General features: G+C 41.7%; 1 long non-coding RNA gene across 1 annotated transcript in view; it reads left to right on the forward strand.

The window, feature by feature from the left end:
• LOC142140337 (uncharacterized) overlaps positions 1-17,868 on the forward strand; it is a 41,643-nt gene extending 23,775 nt beyond the window's left edge. Inside the window, exons 4-5 of the long non-coding RNA XR_012688417.1 lie at positions 14,112-14,178; positions 17,684-17,868. This is a non-coding gene — a long non-coding RNA (uncharacterized LOC142140337). The remainder of the gene's footprint in view (positions 1-14,111; positions 14,179-17,683) is intronic.
• The last annotated feature ends 3,962 nt before the right edge of the window (positions 17,869-21,830 follow it).

Consider the following 21,830-nt stretch of genomic DNA (forward strand, 5'->3'; position numbering starts at 1 on the left):
GTTTAGGGGAAGTAAAATAAGAAGAGAAAAAAGGACAAAAAGTTCTCAAGTGTCCTATGGTAGGTGTCTCCCCTGGGGGGTTCTAATGGCCTTTGTACAGTCCACAGTACTCCTGCTTATGAAACTATGAAGAGGTACTTGCGATTTAGAGGGAGAGTGGTATCCCAAGCTGTAATTCTTCAGGCTGTTCCAAGATGAGTGTTCGCACAGCCGAGGGCAGGTTTTTGGTAGCTGATGTACAGGCAGCGATATCGCGCTGCCAATGGGCTCCGCCCCCCACTGGAAGTTGGGGTTCTCCAGTTACCTCAGACCGGGGATGCCGCCGGAAGTAGGCCCAGACAACGTGGGTCAGGACAAGTTCCAGCCGGGATCAGGCCCGATCCCCAGAACCTCCGCACCGGACCGCAGATCAAATGTCCACAGGGCGAGGCAGTTTAGCCGCACGCCGGGTCTTGAGTAGAGGCACCCAGGTAAGGGGCAGCTAGTGGCAGGGGAATGGCCCGTGGAATTAGGGGGTGTCCATGGGGAGATGTCACTCAAGTATGTCCAGCTATTTAAGGGGGAGGCTGGTTTCAGGCGGGCATGCATGCGGGACCGCACGGATGGCTTTTTTGAGCGGCTCTATTAGTTCTCTAGTGCTACCTCAGTCCAGTCAAAGATGTTTTAAAGCCGAATTTGGACAGCAAGGGGTCTTTTGCCCCGTTTTAAGGGCTTGGTGACCGGAGCTCTCTAAAAGCGTGTCCAACCAATATGGTCCCCAGACCACGCCCCCATATTTTACCTTTTTAAAGAAAAAAAACCTCTCTAAAAAAGGTGAAACTTTACTGTAATGGGTACATGCCAACATGCCATTCTACCCAAAATATTACCAGGCATACCAGCATCAGGTAGCTCCCTTCTCTTAGCTAGATTTCAGCCCCTGCTGCAATCTACACTGTCATCATAATCACCCTCATCATTGTGTACGTCTTCCTCAAACAATAGTAATTCATCCCCGCTGGAATCCACCATCATAGAAGTCTGTGTACTTTGATGTAATTGGCGATAATGGCCTTCCTCATGAAATTTGTAGTTAATTTTATGGCAGAGCTGTCACGATTTTTGGACAATTCTTTTAGAGCAGAGCAAATATCAAAATGTTGTGCTGACTCATCTGCATCACCACTGGGTGTCTTGGGAAAGCTAAGCTTTTCCGAGAAGCAGTTGCCAGAGAAACTGAAGGAGTAGACGTCATTACAAGATGTTGATCGCTCTTGGATCCTGGCGAAGCGAATTAAGTACTTAATCTAAAATTACAATATAGTTAGCAGATTTACTTAGTTTTATTTCATCCGTAAAATTTCTCTATCTGCTTCTCAAAATGTATAATTAAGGCAATAACTTGACTCAATCTAACCGTGTCTGCACTCTCTTCACAGATGACTACTTCGCTGGACTAAAGTACATTCCCCTCAAATTCTAGTCTTCTACATGCTGTTGCAGAATCCCGAAAATGACCCTAACGTTTTCGAGACACAAACAGCATCTCCTGCATGTCATTGTCATTTTTTAAAAGTTCTGTAAGGCCAAGTTGATTGTGCGAGCAACACAAGAAATTAGATGGAATTCTTCCCCCCCCCCCCCCCCCCTCCTGCTGCAATTCTCTAACAATATTGGTGTCGTTATCAGAAATCTCATATCCTCTGGAGAGTCCAAGCAGGATTAGCTATGTTGCAATGACATCCCTTACTTTTTGTAACAGATTGTAATCTGTATGCCTCTTAATAAAGCCACTGACACACAGAGTAGCCTACTTCGGAAAAATGTGACGTACTTTGGTACATGCTGCTGCAATCTCCCACATGCTGTTGGAGAATGGCGGTAAAGTCCAGAAATTTTTCCAGCCACAGACAACATCTCCTGCCCGTCCCTGTCATCATCCTCATCTGCAGCAGCTAATTATATAGCACCAGTAATTTTGCTGCGCTGTACAGAGCAGATGAGAACTAAGCAGAGACCATTATAAGTTAGGTTAGTTATGTAGATAGTTAAAAGATATAGTTCTAAGTTATATTAGCTCACATCAGTCCCTACCCCATTTAACTTTGCCTTGATTACACGTGTTTTTTAATTTACCAAGGAAAATTGTGTTTTTTTACATTTTGGTTTCCCTCACTTTAAGAACACTATGCACCTCAGTCTTTAACATTAACTTTAGCAGATGACATACAGGCATTCCTATCATCAGGACTGGTGCCAGCAGGTGCTTGGTGCTCCTAGTCTGTTCTCAACTGATATGAATCCATATCGATGGCACAGTACAATGTCAGTACACTTTAAAGAACACTGCCAGGCCTATTAATAATGCTATGGCACAATACAATGTGAGTGGAGACCTTGATAAATAAATTCAAGGCCGATTACTTCTGTTGAAGCACTGAACACTGGCAACTATTTGGGGGTGAGCTGTGGCATAAACTTTTGTGCAAAAGTATATGAAAATCATATTGTGACCTGTGATAAAAATTGACTGGAATTTAGTGTTATTTAGGTTGATAATAATGTATGTCACGAACACGCTCCCAGCTGCCGTGACTTTGGGGTGTTTGCTGTATGAGCTCACACACGATTTCAGCCCACAGTCTCTCTCACCTATCACACAGGTTCCAGGCCTACGGAATCGCCCCCAACACAGCGCTCTCACACCCCCAGACACTTCAAGGTTTGCCACCACCTATTGAGTACGGGCAATAGGATCCCAATATACTGTCCCACACTGGCACACAGGCTTCTAGTTATCCACAAACTAACAAGACCCACACCAGCACACACAGGGTTAACTCTTCACACCTCCAGACTGTTACACAAATGTAAATACAAGCACACACAGCTTGTTAATCAAATGTATCAACAAATCGCACACTGGCATTCCAAGGGTTAACCTGGACGAGTAATCTCTTCTAAACAGGCAATGAATTCGTTAGAGTATCAAGGACGCAACTATTATAGATTTAATATACGAAAATACAGGGCATTCAGATATCAAGAAAAATAATGAATAAACAATTAATATATTGACATAACAAGAAAAAACAGTTTAAAATAAAAAGGATTACATTCAGATTTGCACTTACATGGTTTGCATTCTGGCCAAGGGGAATTGGCTAGGAAGATGGACAGCTTATCAATGTAACTTGATTTCCCCAAAAGTCTGACCCTTTGTCCCTCCAGACACAGGTTTATAAGCAAACTCAAATGGGATGGCATTCACAAGGGCAGTGTGAATGCTAATGTGGGGGGCGGAAATGACCCCTGGGTGTCACCTTAGGTTTGTTCAAACTATTCCTAAGTTTTGACCGGTCTTAGCTTTCGTCAGATATCTCCCAGAGACATAACTTTCCCTTCAATAAACCGATCATAATTTCCCACACATTTAAATACCAAATATGATGGGATTACAACAATATCCAATCTCATCCTGAAATACATGTGACTATGGCTGTTCCCTGTGTAGTTAGTATTTATGTTTTAAAACCCTGGTGTGGTTTTTGACCCTCAGTACGGAGTGGCAGAGGGATTTTCCAAAATATGAAAAAGGAAGGCATTTCCTTTCAAGTTCATATTTCTATATACCGGCATAAAGACCATGCAGATTTTTATACAAGAGTCTCCAAGATTCGCACCTAGGCATATGGCTTTCCAATTTACACCCAGGGGTTAGTTTGTGTTTACACTACCTATTGAAAGGAAGTCAATTAGCTAGGGAAATACATGATCAAATACAATGGATGTCTGTGATCTGCATATCTTAAGCTGGTCTCTTCACAAAGGGTTTGCCTAACTCAATTACCTCCTACTGAGCTCATTTGGTCACACATTTATCTGAGTTGAAGATCAGGTTCATTTAGGTATTCATGCAAAGATTTATTTGGGTCCTGACATTCAATATTCTATTTCAACATATCAGATTTATGCTCTCATCCTGACATCTCCCCCTTCAAGAGATGGCATGGGGATTGACTGACAGGTCAGTGCCCAAGATCATCTCATCTAATTTCCCGCTGGGTCCACTGTAATAGCTGCTAGCTGGCTCGCACTAGGGTCTCTGGTGGGATGGGTTAAGGAAGGGTTTAATTACCTCATTTGGCTGAGCCTTCTGATTCTTCCATAGCTGTGGGCTAACCTCTGTATTCTTAAGGGGTCCTATCCCTGCAGCCTGGAGTTTATGCTGGGTCTGAGGGAGTAGTACCCACCCCTTCTGTCCCACTTTGTAAACTCTCTCCCTGGCAGGGGGATCATACCACTGCTTCTGGCTGGTCTGGGCCTGCGTCATGTTCTCATGTACCAACCCTGTTACAGTGTGCCCTTTGTCTCTAATCCTTATGTCCTCTAAGTGAAAGCATGAGGGGAAAAATGGCCTGGGATTCCTGACACTGCACTTCTAGGTGGGGACATACAGTAGCAGGGTTGCTAGACCCCTCAGCTACCCTCTCTGTGTTGCTCACTGACTGAGTCTTCTTGTGGGGGCTGCCTGAAAGAACGCATCCCTCCCCTAGAAATACATCTAAGTGGGAACCCCTTAAGTCTGGCACAGCAGAATACTTACTTCCACTCTGCCCTGCTCCCCAGTTACAACATTCCCTGTCAGTGGGACATACTATGCAATTCTTATCTTGGGGGCTATGGAACAGGACCCTCCCCTCCCCCTTGGACTCATCTATCTGGGGGTGTAGAGTAACAGGGAGTTTGGGACCCTCATCTATCTCTAAGCCGTTAGACGGTTGGCTAAGTGAGTGTGGGCTAGCCACTGACCCCCCTGTCTCTATACAAAACTCAGATGAATGGTCAGAACTCAGATGTAGATCTGAGTGGTGAACATTCGAATTACAGGTCCAAGCAGCAATGTAAGGATTGCTGTCACTCGCTATTTCCCATTGGTCAGGACTATGTGTCTCCCCCACATGCTCAACCGCTCTGTGCGCAGCTGGTTCAGGCACAGAATACACATCTTCACTCTGCCCTCCCTCCCAGTTAACTTGTACAGCATCTTCTGAGCATATTACCTGGGTAGAAACATTGTCTTTATCTAGCACAACATAATTAATCACATGGTCATCTGTCCTATTTCTAGTAAGCATAATATCTACACCAGTATTAATGCCAATATCTGCAATAACAATGTCCGCTGTTCCTATCCCATGACAAGATGTCAGTGTAAAAACAGGTTTGCATTCTAACGCAATACTATTATTGAAATTATCCTCATTATAGGCATTAGGTACAATAAAACATTATCTTTCCTTATCACATCCTGGCACCTGAAAAGAAAAACCGTTGGTATTCTCAGCTGATTCTAACACAGTGACATGTGGGGCATTAAAGTCATTACACATTACACTATTAGGGGTTTCCAAATTAACCCCTATTACCTCAGATTCTTCCCATAAATCATCATAATTGTCAGAGTTAACACTGGCACCTATTAGCTTCTCACCATCACATTTCACTAGCACATTACCAGATGCAAAATGATCACAGAACATTTCAGGTTCTTTACACAAAGTCACATCATTGACAGGTTCAGCATTATCCAATACTACCTGGGCTGAGTCACACGGTGTAACAGAATTAGAGATAGTAGGAACAACATTTGCGGGAACATACTGAGAATTTAACCGTCCAAGATCAGTACCTACTAAAACATTTGTGGGAATATTTTCAGACACTTCCATTTCTCCCACAGAAATAGTCTTCTCAACAATTATGTTCTCTTTAAAATCAGCCTCCTCCAGTAGCAAATTCTGTTCAGCCTCTGGTAGTATGCTGCTAGCATCAACAGCTTCCCCCAGCAGAGTAAATGGGGCCTCTGGATGCAAAATCTCGGTAGCATATTCCATGTGGACTGTAGCTGGCAGGGGCACCCTTTCCTCGTGGGCCACCCCTATAGCCTGGGCGATTGCTGCTCCAGCTTGTGAAAGAAGCTGCTGCAGGCGCTGCCTTTCGTCAGCCACCCGGCGACACTGATCTTGCCAGAATGGGGTATGAAGCCCACCCCGGAAATATACCTCTTCTTGAGCATACTCAAAACACTCCTCTAGGCAGTCCAGCTGTTCCACAAGACTCATCTTGTAGCCCGGAATAAGAACCATCATGCGATACTCGCTGAAAGGATGGATCGGGCTTTCCTGTTCCCAGATGAGGTGTTCGATGATCTCCCCGCGTGTCTTGTTGTGGCAGGAGAAACCTTGCAGCTGACCTTCTTCAATTAGCTCTGCCATACTCATCATGTTAAGTGGATCCTTTGGATCTATGATAATGTACCTACTTGGATCCTCTGGTTCAGTGACAATATCCACACCTTGATCCTCTGGTTCTGTCTTGGTCCCCAGCTCAGGTTCCATATCACATTGCTTCTTTGCATCATCCTCCAATAATGTGCAAACCAGCTCCTTTTTAGTTTTATCTGTCGAGTCGAGACCTCGCTGCTCACACAGGGCAATTAAAACTTCTTTCGCTTTTTTCTTGTAAGCAGCTGCCATCCTAGCAGTTACTTTGCAAAATAAAAGATAGAAAAGAAAAACAGAGAGAAGGGAAGGGAACTGCTTTGCACATATGTCTTCAAAAATTATAAGCCCTGAGCTTTGTCCTTGTAAAACTATTGTATTCCTCGCTAGGTTACAATCAGTTTATAAGTACAAGGGTTAATTGCTTAAACCATGCACTTAATACTCTAAGAAATTAAATCATCCCACCGCTATGCCACCAATTTGTCACGAACACGCTCCCAGCTGCCGTGACTTTGGGGTGTTTGCTGTATGAGGTCACACACGATTTCAGCCCGCAGTCTCTCTCACCTATCACACAGGTTCTAGACCTACGGAATCGCCCCCAACACAGCGCTCTCACACCCCCAGACACTTCAAGGTTTGTCACCACCTACTGAGTACGGGCAATAGGACCCCAATATGCTGTCCCACACTGGCACACAGGCTTCTAGTTATCCACAAACTAACAAGACCCACACCAGCACACACAGGGTTAACTCTTCACACCTCCAGACTGTTACACAAATGTAAATACAAGCACACACAACTTGTTAATCAAATGTATCAACAAATCACACACTGGCATTCCAAGGGTTAACCTGGATGAGCAATCTCTTCTAAACAGGCAATGAATTCGTTAGAGTATCAAGGACGTAACTTATTAAATTATAGATTTGATATACGAAAATACAGGGCATTCAGATATAAATAAAAATAATGAATAAACAATTAATATATTGACATAACAAGCAAAAAACAGTTTAAAATAAAAAGGATTACATTCAGATTTGCACTTACATGGATTGCATTCTGGCCAAGGGGAATTGGCTAGGAATTGGCTAGGAAGATGGACAGCTTATCAGTGTAACTTGATTTCCCCAAAAGTCTGACCCTTTGTCCCTCCAGACACAGGTTTTTAAGCAAACTCAAATGGGGCGGCATTCACAAGGCAGTGTGAATGCTTATGTGGGGGGCGGAAATGTCCCCTGGGTGTCACCTCAGGTTTGTTCAAACTATTCCTAAGTTTTGACCGGTCTTCGCTTTCCTCAGATACCTCCCAGATAACTTTCCCTTCAATAAACTGATCATAATTTCCCGCACATTTAAATACCAAATATGATGAGATTACAACAATATCCAATCTCATCCTGAAATACATGTGACTATGGCTGTTCCCTGTGTAGTTGGTATCTATGTTTTAAAACCCTGGTGTGGTTTTTGTCCCTCAGTACGGAGTGGCAGAGGGATTTTCCAAAATATGAAAAAGGAAGGCATTTCCTTTCAAGTTCATATTTCTATATACCTGCATAAAGACCATGCAGATTTTTATACAAGAATCTCCAAAATTCGCACCTAGGCATATGGCTTTCCAATTTACACCCAGGGGTTAGTTTGTGTTTACACTACCCATTGAAAGGAAGTCAATTAGCTAGGGAAATACATGATCAAATACAATGGATGTCTGTGATCTGCATATCTTAAGCTGGTCTCTTCACAAAGGGTTTGCCTAACTCAATTACTTCCTACTGGGCTCATTTGGTCACACATTTATCTGAGTTGAAGATCAGGTTAATTTAGGTATTCATGCAAAGATTTATTTGGGCCCTGACATTCAATATTCTATTTCAGCATATCAGATTTATGCTCTCATCCTGACAGTGACCTGTGATAAAAATTGACTGGAAATGACGGGAAATTAGTGTTATTTAGGTTAATACTAATGTAGCTACAAAATAATAGCTAAATTATGTAATTTACGCCCAAAAAGTGTAATTTTTCCAAAAAAAGCAAAACAAAACCAAAATACACAAGGGCGGTTTTGGCAAAACCAAAACCCGAAGGTAATCCAGATCCAAAACCAAAATATGGGGGTCAGTGAGCATCTCTAGTCCCCACCGACCTCTCTCCCCTTTGTTGAATCTGCTTCAACTGGGAACAGTGTAGCAGGATTAAAAACTGTACACTTTTTAATTGTTACATGTGCTGGACTTAATGACACCTCGTACTTAGTGAGCTTTGCTGTGGACAGATGCTTAGTTCTTGCTTGGTTTAATATCTCTGTTACTGTATGTGGGACCTGTATCGTTAAGGTGTGGTCTTGTACTATATCTGCCACTTTATCGTTTAACGAGGCTGCAGCTGCCACCACCCTTATGCAGGAGGGTAGGGTATGGATTAATAGCTCTGTAAAGCGGCGATAGCCACAACCCACGCCATGTATAATGCAGTACACATGTGGGGTCCGAGTATTGGTGCTTTAAAACTGGCCATTTTCACTATGTCTATGGAAAATGACGTCATTTAGTACTGTACCTATTTATGACATTCGGATCTTACAAGCGCCGCTTATTGAAACCTTTGGTCAAAGTTAGTATCTTTCATATAGTAAGTAGACTTTTTATAAGTATCGCTGTTATACCAATCGTTATGCTGGGTTCGTTTAAAATGATGCAGGACTGGGCTCCTCTTATGATACTGTCTAGCTGTAATGAGTAGTAAGCCAGCGGTCTCTGTATGTGCGTGTTCCTGTGAAAGGATTCCTTGTGCATGTCCCTTAGATTCATTGCAGAACAAGGTAAATGGCTTATCATATTGTGGTAATCCTAATGCTGGTGCCTGCACAATGGCTTGTTTTAATGTTTCAAATGTTGTTAGTTGTGATTCAGTTAGATATACACTTTTACCTCGCTAGGAGCATCATAGAGGAGTTGCATTAGGAGGGATGCTCTGGCAATCCATTCTGTACAGTACCCTACTAAACCTAGGAATGCCCTTAGTTCCTCGGTATGCTGTGGTGGCTTTACCTTCTAGATTGCAGTTATCCTGTCCTACTGAGGTGTCTGGTACCTTGTGAAATGCAAAGTCCTAAAAATATTAACTTACTCTGTGCTGCTTGTATTTTTGTGGGTGATACCTTGCAATGTTGCTGCCCTAAGAAATGTTATTTAATGATATAGTCTCTTCCTGACACCCCTCAATCGTTTGGCAACACAGTAGTAAGTCATCTACATATCGGAGCAATTGTGTGACTGAATTTTGTTGTCTCCATCCCTGTAATATAAAGTTCATTGCTTCTGAAAATGCTGAGGGTGAGGTGGCTACCCCCTGTGGAAGACTAGTCCAAAAGTATTGTTTTCCCTGATGTGTAAATGCTAACCAAAGCTGGCTGTCATCTGTAAGAGGGACAGAGAAGAATGCATTTGCAAGATCTATATATGATTGAGGAGGGTATGTGGGTTGGGTACAATAAGTGCATCAATCGCCATCCTTTTGTTAATTTCTCTAAGATTGTTAACCATCCTATATTCCTGTGGTTTTTCCAGGTTCTAATTTCTTTTTCACTGGGAAAAGGGGCGTGTTCCAGGGAGACCTGCATTCTCTGAGAACTTTAGCCTGTTGGTATGACACTATCTGTTTGGTTATAGCTGCCTCTTGTTGTTGAGAAAGAGGATATTGCCTAATCTTAACAGGGATGGTATTTTTTTCATTTTTAAATGTACAGGCTGTACTGCCAGTATTCCCACATCTGTACTTCCCCTTGACCACACTTCTTGTGGCACTTTTTCACTGAACGACAGTGGAATTGAGCTTGGTTTTTCTGGGGGAATACTTTGAACTCAATATATGACAGCATTCAGCTGACAACTCTGATTTTCTGTCAGGTAAGTAGTCTGGACCTTCCCTTCCTTGTAAGTTATTTTGGCTTTGATTGCTGACAGTATATCAGCCCCTAATAGAATTACTGGACAGGTAGTTGAGGTTAGAAATTGTACAGGTACCGTCAAAGTCTTATCCTGCAATTTAATAAATACTGGTTCGCTTTGTTTAAGCTGAACTCCATCCCCTGATAAACTTATGCCAGTGATTTTTACCTTATTCATATATCTTTTTGGTATCTCTGAGGCCCTCAATACAGTGCGGTTTGTTCCAGTGTCTACTATGCAATCAATGATTTCCCCTTGGGGTAATTCCAGCTGAATTTTTCCTGTGGGCCCTGGGGTATTAATAGTGGGTTGCTGGGGGCCTGACACTGGGTAGCATATTTCCTATGGGCGGGGGTTGGGTGTGGAGGTAAGGAATGCTGAGACTTCTGGGTTTTGGTGGGTATCTTTCTGCTCCCAGACTTTATATTTCTGACAATCCCTTTTCATATGTCCAGGTTGGTTACAAAAGAAACATAATCCCTTTCTTTTTGCCTCTTCTCCGGTGACTCTCTTTTTCTGATTAAAGTCCTTTGGTTGGGGAGTCTCCTGGACCACATGGACAGTAACCTGAGAGGACTTTTCTTGACTCTCTTTTGCTCTTTTCTCTCATCCTCTATAGCCCTTGATACTTCTTACAGGGAAGCTACTGTCATTGTACTGGCCTCCGGCCTTTTGGCCATTAACTCACTCCTTAGGGACTCTTCGAGTCCCTGTAGGAAAGCTGTATGCAGTAGCCACTGATGGGTTATGTTATCTTCCTGGAATCCCCTATCTAGATGTGCCTGGTGAACTTGATTATAATAATCTTTCACTTACTGATCACTTATCTGTCTACTTTCTGGGATAACTGGCATTCTCTGCTGTTGCGCCTCACACCAGCGTCTCAACCTGGTTAGGAATAGGTTACCAGATTCTTCTGATCACTGTTCTATTCCTATCGGGGCTGCCAGTATTCTATCCCCAATGGATATTGCAAGTATGTCATTTACACTACCCATTCCAATCATCATTTTACAAACTTCTAAGTCTCCCCATGTGGCGGCCCAATTGTCACCAGCCTTTCTATATATTTATTTAAGGCCAGAGGATATTTCCTGTAATCCAGGGTTTTCCTTACTATATCAGTTAATTCTGCCGGTGTCCAAGGTCTATATTTTTCCTGTCTTCGAGTTACTCTTAATCTAGGTGCATCAGGGTGGTTTAGTTGACCAAATTTTGGATTTGTTTCGTGAATTGTCTGTATAGTAACTGGGGACAGTACTATGAGGATATGGGGGTGACCCTGGATACATTGAAGTCTCCCCACAATTACATTTGGTACCCTTGGAGTCAACCTGACCACAATTGCAGATATAAACCTTACTCCTAGTACAGTGTGATGAGGTGACCATAGGGGAGGTTTTCTATTTGAGTTTCCTAGGAGGAAGTCACATGGTTCTCCTTCATCTGATACTTGATTATCACAGTTTGGCCAGGTATTCCCTGCCCCTGGGAAACAGAATACACGAGCTGGACACTTTCACACTCTCACACCCCATGTTCTAAGACTGGTTTATCTTACAGGTGTTGCAAATGGATTATCGGGGGTCAATTGTCCTGAAGTCCCTTCTAATGAGTGATTATGTAGGGCTGATGGTGGTGCACTTGCGGTTGGCTGAGTGGTAGGGGGGTTTACAGTTGTATGTCCCTGGATGTCTTCTAACATCTCCTCATTTACCATTTGTTCTTGTTCTATTTGTCTACATGCCCTTACCCATGCTGATACTTGGTGTTCTTTCTTATTCCTAGTAATCCATATACTATGTTCTTTCTGAAAAGTCTCCCATTTTCTAGGATCCAATGACCCTATATCATTCCTGCTTTCCTGAAGATGATATAGATTCCTCTAATAGCCACATTACCTTCTCTTTCCTTTACTAGATTCACATGAGTCTATGATGTCTGTACCATCATACCTTTACTGCCATGGGCCCCCATTATTGCAGTTATGTGAATACCGCTGCTAGTGTGTCTGCGAAGTGGCTGTTATTCTAATTTTATACACCTTTACAATTAAATGTTGTTTTTATGGATTCTTTGATCAACTTGGGTGCATACTTTCCTGGTATTTTATTTATTGATGAACATGTAAGTGGCCATATCCTTCTAATGTTTTCTAGTAAAAAAATTGTAAATTTTCCACCATCCCAGTCCTACTTGGGTTTTCAGATAGTCTGGACAACCGTGACTTCCAACTATTGCTGTATATATCGTTGGATTATAAATTCCCTGTTTATGTTTACCATATATTACTGAATCAATGTCAGTTCCTATCACCACCATCAATATCTTTTTAATTATTACATTTACAGTCTGGACAACTAAGATTATTTCCTGACATTTATACTCCCCACAGCATGTCTCTAATTCCTTCCAGTCCCCTTGATGTTTTTAGGAGACAATATATTAAGAGTAGTACAATTATTACTATTACAATAATTCCACCAATATACTCAGCTATTTCTTCTGAAGGTGTCATTTAATTTTTCTTAAGACAATAGACAGACCGATCCTCAGATCTCAGGCGCCCCTCAACAAAGGTACGTCCAAGGCAATGCAAAGGACCCTTTCCAGAATCACTGAGCAGCTTTATTTCACACTTTTACCGTGTTACTTAGTTGTTACTTCTTTCAATCTCTTAATAGAGCTGAGGACCCTTAGCTGTAGACTGACAGCTGACCCAGTGGTTGCAGTTTACACAGGGCAAGGGCAAGCCTCTGTTGCGAGTGCAAAGTACAGTCTTTGAGCAGGTCAGTTTTTCAAAGTTATGGTGTCCACTTATATATTATATAATTATATATTATATATAGTCCCCTTATGACATTGTCTCATCAGTACAATGTCACTCAGTCTTTACAGAAGCAAAGAATTTCTTATAGTGACCTCTCAAACCCAGGGATTATCATATACACAGGACAAGGTCAAGCCTCAGTTGGAATATAGAGGAATGCCTTTGATCATCAAGGTCAATTAATAAGTTATGTATTTGTATCCTTTTATATTCAACCTGTATCAACACAAACACATACATTGACTCTTATCTATTTCTCACAAAAACAATTAATTAATAAATCAGGATAACAGGTTATTCAGTAATTGTTCAAATACCCATCCCCTACTGAACCCCACCGTATATGTTACAGGAAGAGCAGATAGAGTAGAGAGGTGCAAATGCACATAATTTCAACTACTCACCGTAAGGATTTGTCTGCCGTTCCCGAAGTTTAAGGAGATATCTGGTCAGTCCTGGGCTGGTACTTGTGGTATTCCGGATGAAGGCCCCAGTAAATGTGGGGGTACAGAGGCTTGGTGCCCCAATTATTGATCTCTGATAACCTGTTTTCCTTACAGTCGAACTGGAGAGGATGAAATGAAACACAAACGAGTAGTTGTAGTTTCAGAATCAGCTCTGAGGGACTTCTCAGACTGTTCCTTTATTTATACCTAAGCTTGAGCATTAACTGGTTAAAAACAAGTACATATAATGAAATCTTTTGAGCTCAGCAAATCTTTCTTTGCAACAATAAGTACATATAAGGCAATAATCTTTGTCCAGTACTGCGAAATGTCTTTCAGGCCCTTGTTTTTAGTCTTGCATCCTGCTATTGTCTATGTTCCATGGGAAACACTTGTTTTTTTTCTTCACTCTTATGTCAAGGGCGTAGTTCTCATATCTGTAGTTATAGTTTTTTAAGGTATTTACACATATATTTGTACCTTTAATAGCTATTCATTGTTTTATACTCTCACAATACCCCCTTTTTATTCCACTAAACATATATACATGTGTTTCCTGATCCTTCCTTTCATGTCATGATACAGGGTTACTTTTTCATTCCTTCAGCTACTTTTACCCAGATTTTGACTTGATGTCTCCATGTGAATAGAGAATCAATCATTCACCAGAAAAGGTACCCTTACTTCATTTATTCTTTCCCTAGCAGTATTTCACTGCAGGATACATATGTCATTTTTTGCTTGATAGGGGTTTTTCCTTTTGCATGAGGTACATACTTTATCAGTTTGATTAAAATATGTTGGTATTGGAGTCATGGCCTGATTAACCATTTTTCTAAACTTACAGGACAAATAATTCCACACAATTAACAGGATTAAAACCACTATTATTACGAGTATTGGATTGAGCTTTTTTTAAGGTATTGCACACATATATTTGTCCCTTTAATAACTATTCATTGTTTTATACTCTCACACACTCATCAGAGAACCATTGGTGAAATAAACAGGTAGTGTGGATTCAAGAGCATGCGTTTACTGTTGGTAAATGGCAAGTGAGTGATATCAAAGGGCAAGCCAGATGTCAGGGACAAAAATAAGTTACACAGTCAGTAAAACTGACTAGATGAGAAATCATGAAACTATACTTAAATTCTGAGGGTAAATGCATAACTAAGTAATAATACATTTTCAACTAGTCTATATACATCAGCTACATAAACTATACTAAGTTTTTAGCAGATTGTTTGTACAGTATGTTGCACTTTAGCAGAGAAGTGCATTCACAGGCTCACTACAAACAATGCAATAAAACACTTTACACACAAAAATTTGGCAGCTGCAATAAAGCCAATTCCAATGCCCTTCCCTGGTTAAAGCAAACAAGCTATAACTAGATTTTTTTTTTTACATATAAAGTGGTTGAATAGGAAATTTAGAAATGGCAGTATGGAAAATGTAGGTGAATGGAATTTGATAGTTTTATAATGAAAGCAGTAGTAGAAGTGGTGGTATTGCATACAGGGCCGCCGAGAGGGGGGGGGAGCGGGTACAGTTTACCCGGGCCCGGCCATGCCAGGGGGCCCGGGCCGGGCCCTCGCTGCTAATTAAATTTATTTTTATTTTTTTATTATTTTTCTCTGTTGCGCTATTTTTTTTAAAACTTTTTTTATTTTTTTTTCCCGCGGGGGGGGGGGGTTCATGGGAGCTGGAAGAAAAAAAAATAAAAATAAAAAATACTCACGTGATCGCGCGGCGCCGTGTCCCTCCTCTCCTCCATTCACACTGACTGCTGGGCGTGACGTCATCAAGTCACGCCTGTCAGTCAGTGAGGAGCGCCGCAGCCAGCAGGAAGAAAGAAGACAGAAGAGGAGACAGAAGAGCAGAAAAGAAAAGAAAGAAGTTGACAAAAGGTAAGTAAAGAAACGGAGAGGCAAGGGGAGGAAAACAGGGAGGGACAGTACTATAAAGAAAGGGGACAGAGAAACAGAGGAGGAAAAAAAGGAGAGAGCCACAGAGTAATAAAAAAAAAAGTGGGAGAGAGGAACAGAGGAGGAAAAAAAGGAGAGAGCCACAGGGGAATAAAAAAAAATTGGGGAGAGAGGAACAGAGGAGGGAAAAAAAGTGGGAGAGAGGAACAGAGGAGGAAAAAAAAGTGGGAGAGAGGAACAGAGGAGGAAAAAAAAGTGGGAGAGAGGAACAGAGGAGGAAAAAAAGGAGAGAGCCACAGGGGAATAAAAAAAAATTGGGGAGAGAGGAACAGAGGAGGGAAAAAAAGTGGGAGAGAGGAACAGAGGAGGAAAAAAAAGTGGGAGAGAGGAACAGAGGAGGAAAAAAAAGTGGGAGAGAGGAACAGAGGAGGAAAAAAAAGTGGGAGAGAGGAACAGAGGAGGAAAAGAAGGAGAGAGCCACAGGGGAATAAAAAAAAATTGGGGAGAGAGGAACAGAGGAGGAAAAAAAAGTGGGAGAGAGGAACAGAGGAGGAAAAAAAAGTGGGAGAGAGGAACAGAGGAGGAAAAAAAAGTGGGAGAGAGGAACAGAGGAGGAAAAGAAGGAGAGAGCCACAGGGGAATAAAAAAAAATTGGGGAGAGAGGAACAGAGGAGGGAAAAAAAGTGGGAGAGAGGAACAGAGGAGGAAAAAAAAGTGGGAGAGAGGAACAGAGGAGGAAAAAAAGGAGAGAGCCACAGGGGAATAAAAAAAAATTGGGGAGAGAGGAACAGAGGAGGGAAAAAAAGTGGGAGAGAGGAACAGAGGAGGAAAAAAAGGAGAGAGCCACAGAGGAATAAAAAAAAATTGGGGAGAGAGGAACAGAGGAGGGAAAAAAAGTGGGAGAGAGGAACAGAGGAGGGAAAAAAAGTGGGAGAGAGGAACAGAGGAGGAAAAAAAAGTGGGAGAGAGGAACAGAGGAGGAAAAAAAAGTGGGAGAGAGGAACAGAGGAGGAAAAAAGTGGGAGAGAGGAACAGAGGAATAAAAAAAGTGGGAGAGAGGCACAAAGTAAAAAAGAAGGGGGAAAAGCAGCATGGAGGTCGCAGTGTGAGCATAAGGGGGTACAGTGTAGTTGTGATGAAGGGGCACAGTATTGTGTGTGTGATGGCACAGGGGGCTTGTTGCAATGTAGTGTGTGTGAGGTAGGTGGCGGCTAATTAATGGGCGCTATTTTGTTTGTAGGGTGATGGTGAGGCAATTTAATAGTAGGGACTATTAATTTAAGATGGGGTGGTTTGGGGGCTATTGAATCTTGGGGTGAGTTTAGGGAGAATGAGGTCTATTTATTAAATGTGACTATGAATTATTTAATGGCAGTGATGGTTGCGGGAAATAGGTATTGCTGGGGCTGTTTGCAGGAAGTGAAATAGGTTTATTTATTAAATGTAAATAGTATTATTTTAATGTTGGGGCTGGAGGAAGGCCTAATTATTAATCGTGGGTGCTATTGATTTAACGCCGGGGCTGGCTGTAATTTTCTAAATGTAGCCATTTTTTTTTCAAAATAGGTCCTTCAACATTTCTGGATCCGGACAAGCCACAACTAAAGAAACCAGCAGCCACAGGTGGAGAAAGTGAGAAGAACAGGTAGGAGAGAGCAGCACAGTGTGTGAAATGTTGTGATTCTAGTAGGGACAATACCAATTTTTGGTGAATGTTGTGCCCAATGTAAGGTGTAGGCCAAGACTGAACTGTTTGTGTACACACTGCATTGTTTGTATACTACACTGTGGTGGTAGATGTCCTGAAAGTCAGGAGTGCTTGAACATATGTGACGCTCCGGCGAATTGAGAGCCTAGTGGTTTTTATGTTAGCCACGCCCCAATGGCACGTTTGCCACGCCCCAAAATGCATGACCACACCTCCCAAAATTTTTGCACCGCCGTTTGGCTAGCTACGCCCCTGAATGCATGACCATACATCTAAATTTTTTTGCGCCGCCGTAAGGCGGCGCAAAAAACTTTTGGGGCTTATTTGACTATGAGGGGGGCCCCATGAATTTGTTGTACCCGGGCCCTGAATTCTTCTTGGCAGCCCTGATTGCATACCACCGTATACCAGCGCACTTTGACTACTGCATATATATTTATATATTTTATACACTAATGTATACTATACTATATTATATATATTATAAACGTATTAATTACTACACTAATAGGCATCCCGTTTCTTCTCTTACATTTTTAGATTTCTTCCTTCCGCCGGACTTACCATCTGGCACGTTAAAGACAGCAGCCACCTTTTTTTTTTTTTACATATGAGGAGGTGTTCTACGGTGTATAGTTTAAAAACTGTCAATCAAGTATAACATTGTATTGAGTGCCATTTATTGCTATCTCTGCCTGTAATCTATATATAAAAAATTAAGCAACTATAGGAAACATGGTATAATCAATCTTAGCAAATATACAAAAAATACAATTATTTGGTAATGTTTGTTCCTATGATATTTATTGATATTAATTAAAGATATTTAATTAATATAGTGTGACCTCTGGTGTTGATGAGGTATGTTTATAACACTTTTTTTATATATATTAATAAACAGTAACATAATATGTCTTTAGTAATTGGGTGTTGTTTTATATTTGTTTATGTGATGTTTCAGACATTTTAAATATAGTATTGCACAGATGCTTAAGAAAGGTCTGTGAACCGAAATTAAATGTAATATGGGTAAATAAAGTCTTTTAGATGCGTTTCGCATAGCAACCAATCAGATTCTAACCATCATTTATATCAATGATGGAAAATAGGCGGCCCTGTTTTATTGTCAGGCGTTTTTCTTATAGCTATAAACAATTGTTTAAAAAGTCTGCTGATAAGTTATTACACATAGGTGTGTTTTTGATTAAATTTATTGTTTAAACTTGTTACTGAGATCAAGGGTAATGTGAGGCCCTTTTGAAGCTTAGGGGGCCGAACTATGTGGCTCCCGATGTGTTTCATATTACCCATCACTAATTTATAGAGTACAGTCTAGAAAATAGCTAGAAAATGATTGGTTGCTATGGGCAACACCTCCAATTTTCCTCTTTAAAAGTTTTAGTAAATCTTCCCCTTGGACATGTACTTTAAAAGCATTTGGTAGTGCTATTAATTCTTGTGGAATACGTTGTTCCAACATCTCTAGAACAGGCACCCCTGCCAAAGAGTTTGTGGACACACAAAAAACTACCGGACTTTTACCCAATACATTTGCTTATTTGTTTGATAATGTCAATTGAATACTTACTGGTGCTTTGCGTTATGTCCTGACTTAATATAAGCTGTGCCTATAACTGAGAGAGCTGGAAAACTGAACATGAGAGACTCAGTTCTTTGGTGCCATAACAGACTACTTTAGGATCTCCTATCATCCTATAGTACTCACAACTATGATCACATTTATGTCTTACATTGCTTTCTAATAAATTGTTCTGTACATATTTATAACAAATTTCTAACTAATATGTATTTTATATTACATTGTTGATCTCTGAGTATTTAAACCTGCTCAGTGCACCTGTTAGGTGCCAGATGTTCAGTCTGAGTGTAGCCAAGCTACTCTGACCATTGGCTCCTGATGTTTGGTTCATAATAGTTGATCCAGCTACATTGTCACCTTTATACTTACCGCTGTTCCAGCTCCAGCATTCTTCCTTTACTTACCTGTGTACTACAGCTGTCCTTATCCAGCCACTTTGTGCCTTGTACTTACCTGGTAACGTATTGTGTCTGCATGGGGGCCGCAACCTGCGTGGTGCTAGCAGCTATTAAAGTAATTTCATCGTTTTCCAATAAGCATTTGTGTGGTTCCAAAGCACAAGCAATTTATTAAGTCAAAGCAAAAGTTTAGTTGTTCAATAAATAAGTACAGTACAGCTGATACCTGATAGATACATACATACATGCGCTGCGCCCGCTGCGCTCTATGCTGGCTCCAGCTAGGCAGTCCTTCAGTCCAGAAGACTGTGGTCAGTGTGACTGTTTAGCTGGTTCCAAGGAGCTGTATATATACACATAGTGATACAGTGAAAACAATACAGATGATGTGGCTTGCTTCTATAGGTCCAGGCTTCAGGAGGGTCCAGTGTAATGCAGGTTATTGGCCAGTTCGAACTAAAATATCCAAAGGTGGGGGTCAGCTCTCCAGATGATGCATACTTAATTTTCCCACCAAGAGCTGTTTCGAACTGGTCTATTAGTATTACACAGACAACATCATTCTAATCATTTGTTCCCTATCATCCATAACTAGCGCACGCAATGTGCGATCCTTTCGGCAAATGAACCGGACAACTGCGGATAAATAGGGGATTAGAATGATAACAAACATGACATGCTTCCCATGACCTGAACTTTAAATATCACTGAAGTGTACATATAACCTTATAATATATAACTATAAACCAAATAACATCTGCTCATAAACGACTGTGGAGTGGAACCATTATAAATATGAAATATATATATAAGTGAATGTGAAAGTGCGAGTTTATGCGTGCATGCTTTATCGTGTGATTGCGCCATAACACGTAACACGTGGCGTACTAATCGCAAGGTATAACAATATCAATATACTTTCTTTCATCCAATTATATGACTTTGACAGCTCCACCCTTTGATAGTACACAAAACTTTCACCCTAAAGATTTTATATGCAGGATCTCAGTACCACATTTCATTGCTCTGTAATGTAAGTCCCCCTTTGTGTATGATTGTGATTGTGCCATAACACGTAACGTACTAATCGCAATCGCACGGTAAAACAATATTAATTCATATACTTTCTTTCATCCAATTATACGACTTTGACACAGCGAAGACCATATCTCCTTGTCGGAGTCACTGGTGAAAACCTATTGCCACTCTGCACCTCAGTTGCAGGCAGTGCCAAACTACACTGACTGCATCAGTCACTAAATTCATGTGTGCGTCTGTCAGTATGATATGTCTTTCGATGGAAGCAGCTGGTAACCCGTCTCCCAAAGATCTGTTGCATGATTTCCGCAGAGGGGAAAAGCAGCAAACAATCAAAACCAGTTGGAGCAATGCCTTCAAGGTTACTCAACCCTAATTGACACACTTCAGTATGTAATGAGCCACCTCGCTAGCCGTGACGGCTAGCCTTTACAAGCCATCGCCTCTTTAAATTTTAGCTGCAAAGTCGCCGATTTCCGGCGACTTGCAGAAATCTGACTTTCAAACATTTACCCCCAGATGTCAAAATGTTGTGCTGGGTCATCTGAATCATTAATGGGTGTCTGAGTTTTGCAAAACACACAACAGTATATAGCACATGTATCACTCATCTCATCTGCTATTCTGTCTGGGATTACTGATATTGTGGTTTCCCTTGACTACCGCTACCGTTTGGTGTGCTCGGCATTCCTTTCTGAGGACATTGACCAGCAGGTGCTGCGCATGTGCAAGCATGGCACTTTCAAACTTCCCCTGGATTCACAATGGCTGACCGAAGGTCAGTTCACTATTTAAAGCACTTCCTCCTACCTTCCATTGTCTCACCCCTGAGAAGACGCTGTTCTATTGGAATCATTTGTATTCGTGTTACCTGTTCTACGATCAAGGCCCATGGCAAACCTGCAGCACATTGCTCATCATCGATCCTGCTTCCAGGCTATACTGCCTCTCAGAACCTCTGCGCTTTAGTTACCTGCAGCTTCCACCTCTCCACTGTATTCGTGTTACCTGTTCCACGATCAAGACCTGTGGAAAACCTGTAGCACATTGCGCATCATCATCGATCCTGCTTCCAGGTTATACTGCCTCTAGGGACCTCAGCGCTTCAGTTACCTGCAGCTTCCACCTCACCATTGTATTCGTGTTACCTGTTCCACGATTAAGACCTGTGGCAAACCTGCAGAACATTGCGCAACATCATCAATCCTGCTTTCAGGCCATACTGCCCATCAGGATCTCAGCGCTCCAGTTACCTACAGCTGTCACTTCTCGGCTGTACTCGTGTTACCTGTACCACGATCAAGATCTGTGGCTAATCTGCAAACCATTGTGTATCATCATCGATCCTGTTTCTAGACTATACTGTCCACGAGGATCTCAGCGCTCCTGTACTCTGCAATTCTTTGTGCATCTTCCTCTAGTTTGGGTCATCCACCTTTCAACCCTGATTGCGGCCTGCTCCTCAGAACACTGCGCATCAGCATCTCTACCTACTAGGATCTCCGCTTTCCAGTCCTGTTTTGCCATTTCATCTTGTTCCTCAGATCGATGTAATTACCTTCCAGTGCTCCAGCTCAGCCTCTCGTCTCATCTGTGTCCGGGTTGTCGTACCCTGCTATGTGCCTCCTGGCCCATATCCTCTTGCGGGGAT

The sequence above is a fragment of the Mixophyes fleayi genome, chromosome 2 (genome assembly GCF_038048845.1).
Source record: "Mixophyes fleayi isolate aMixFle1 chromosome 2, aMixFle1.hap1, whole genome shotgun sequence".
Taxonomy (NCBI): domain Eukaryota; kingdom Metazoa; phylum Chordata; class Amphibia; order Anura; family Limnodynastidae; genus Mixophyes; species Mixophyes fleayi.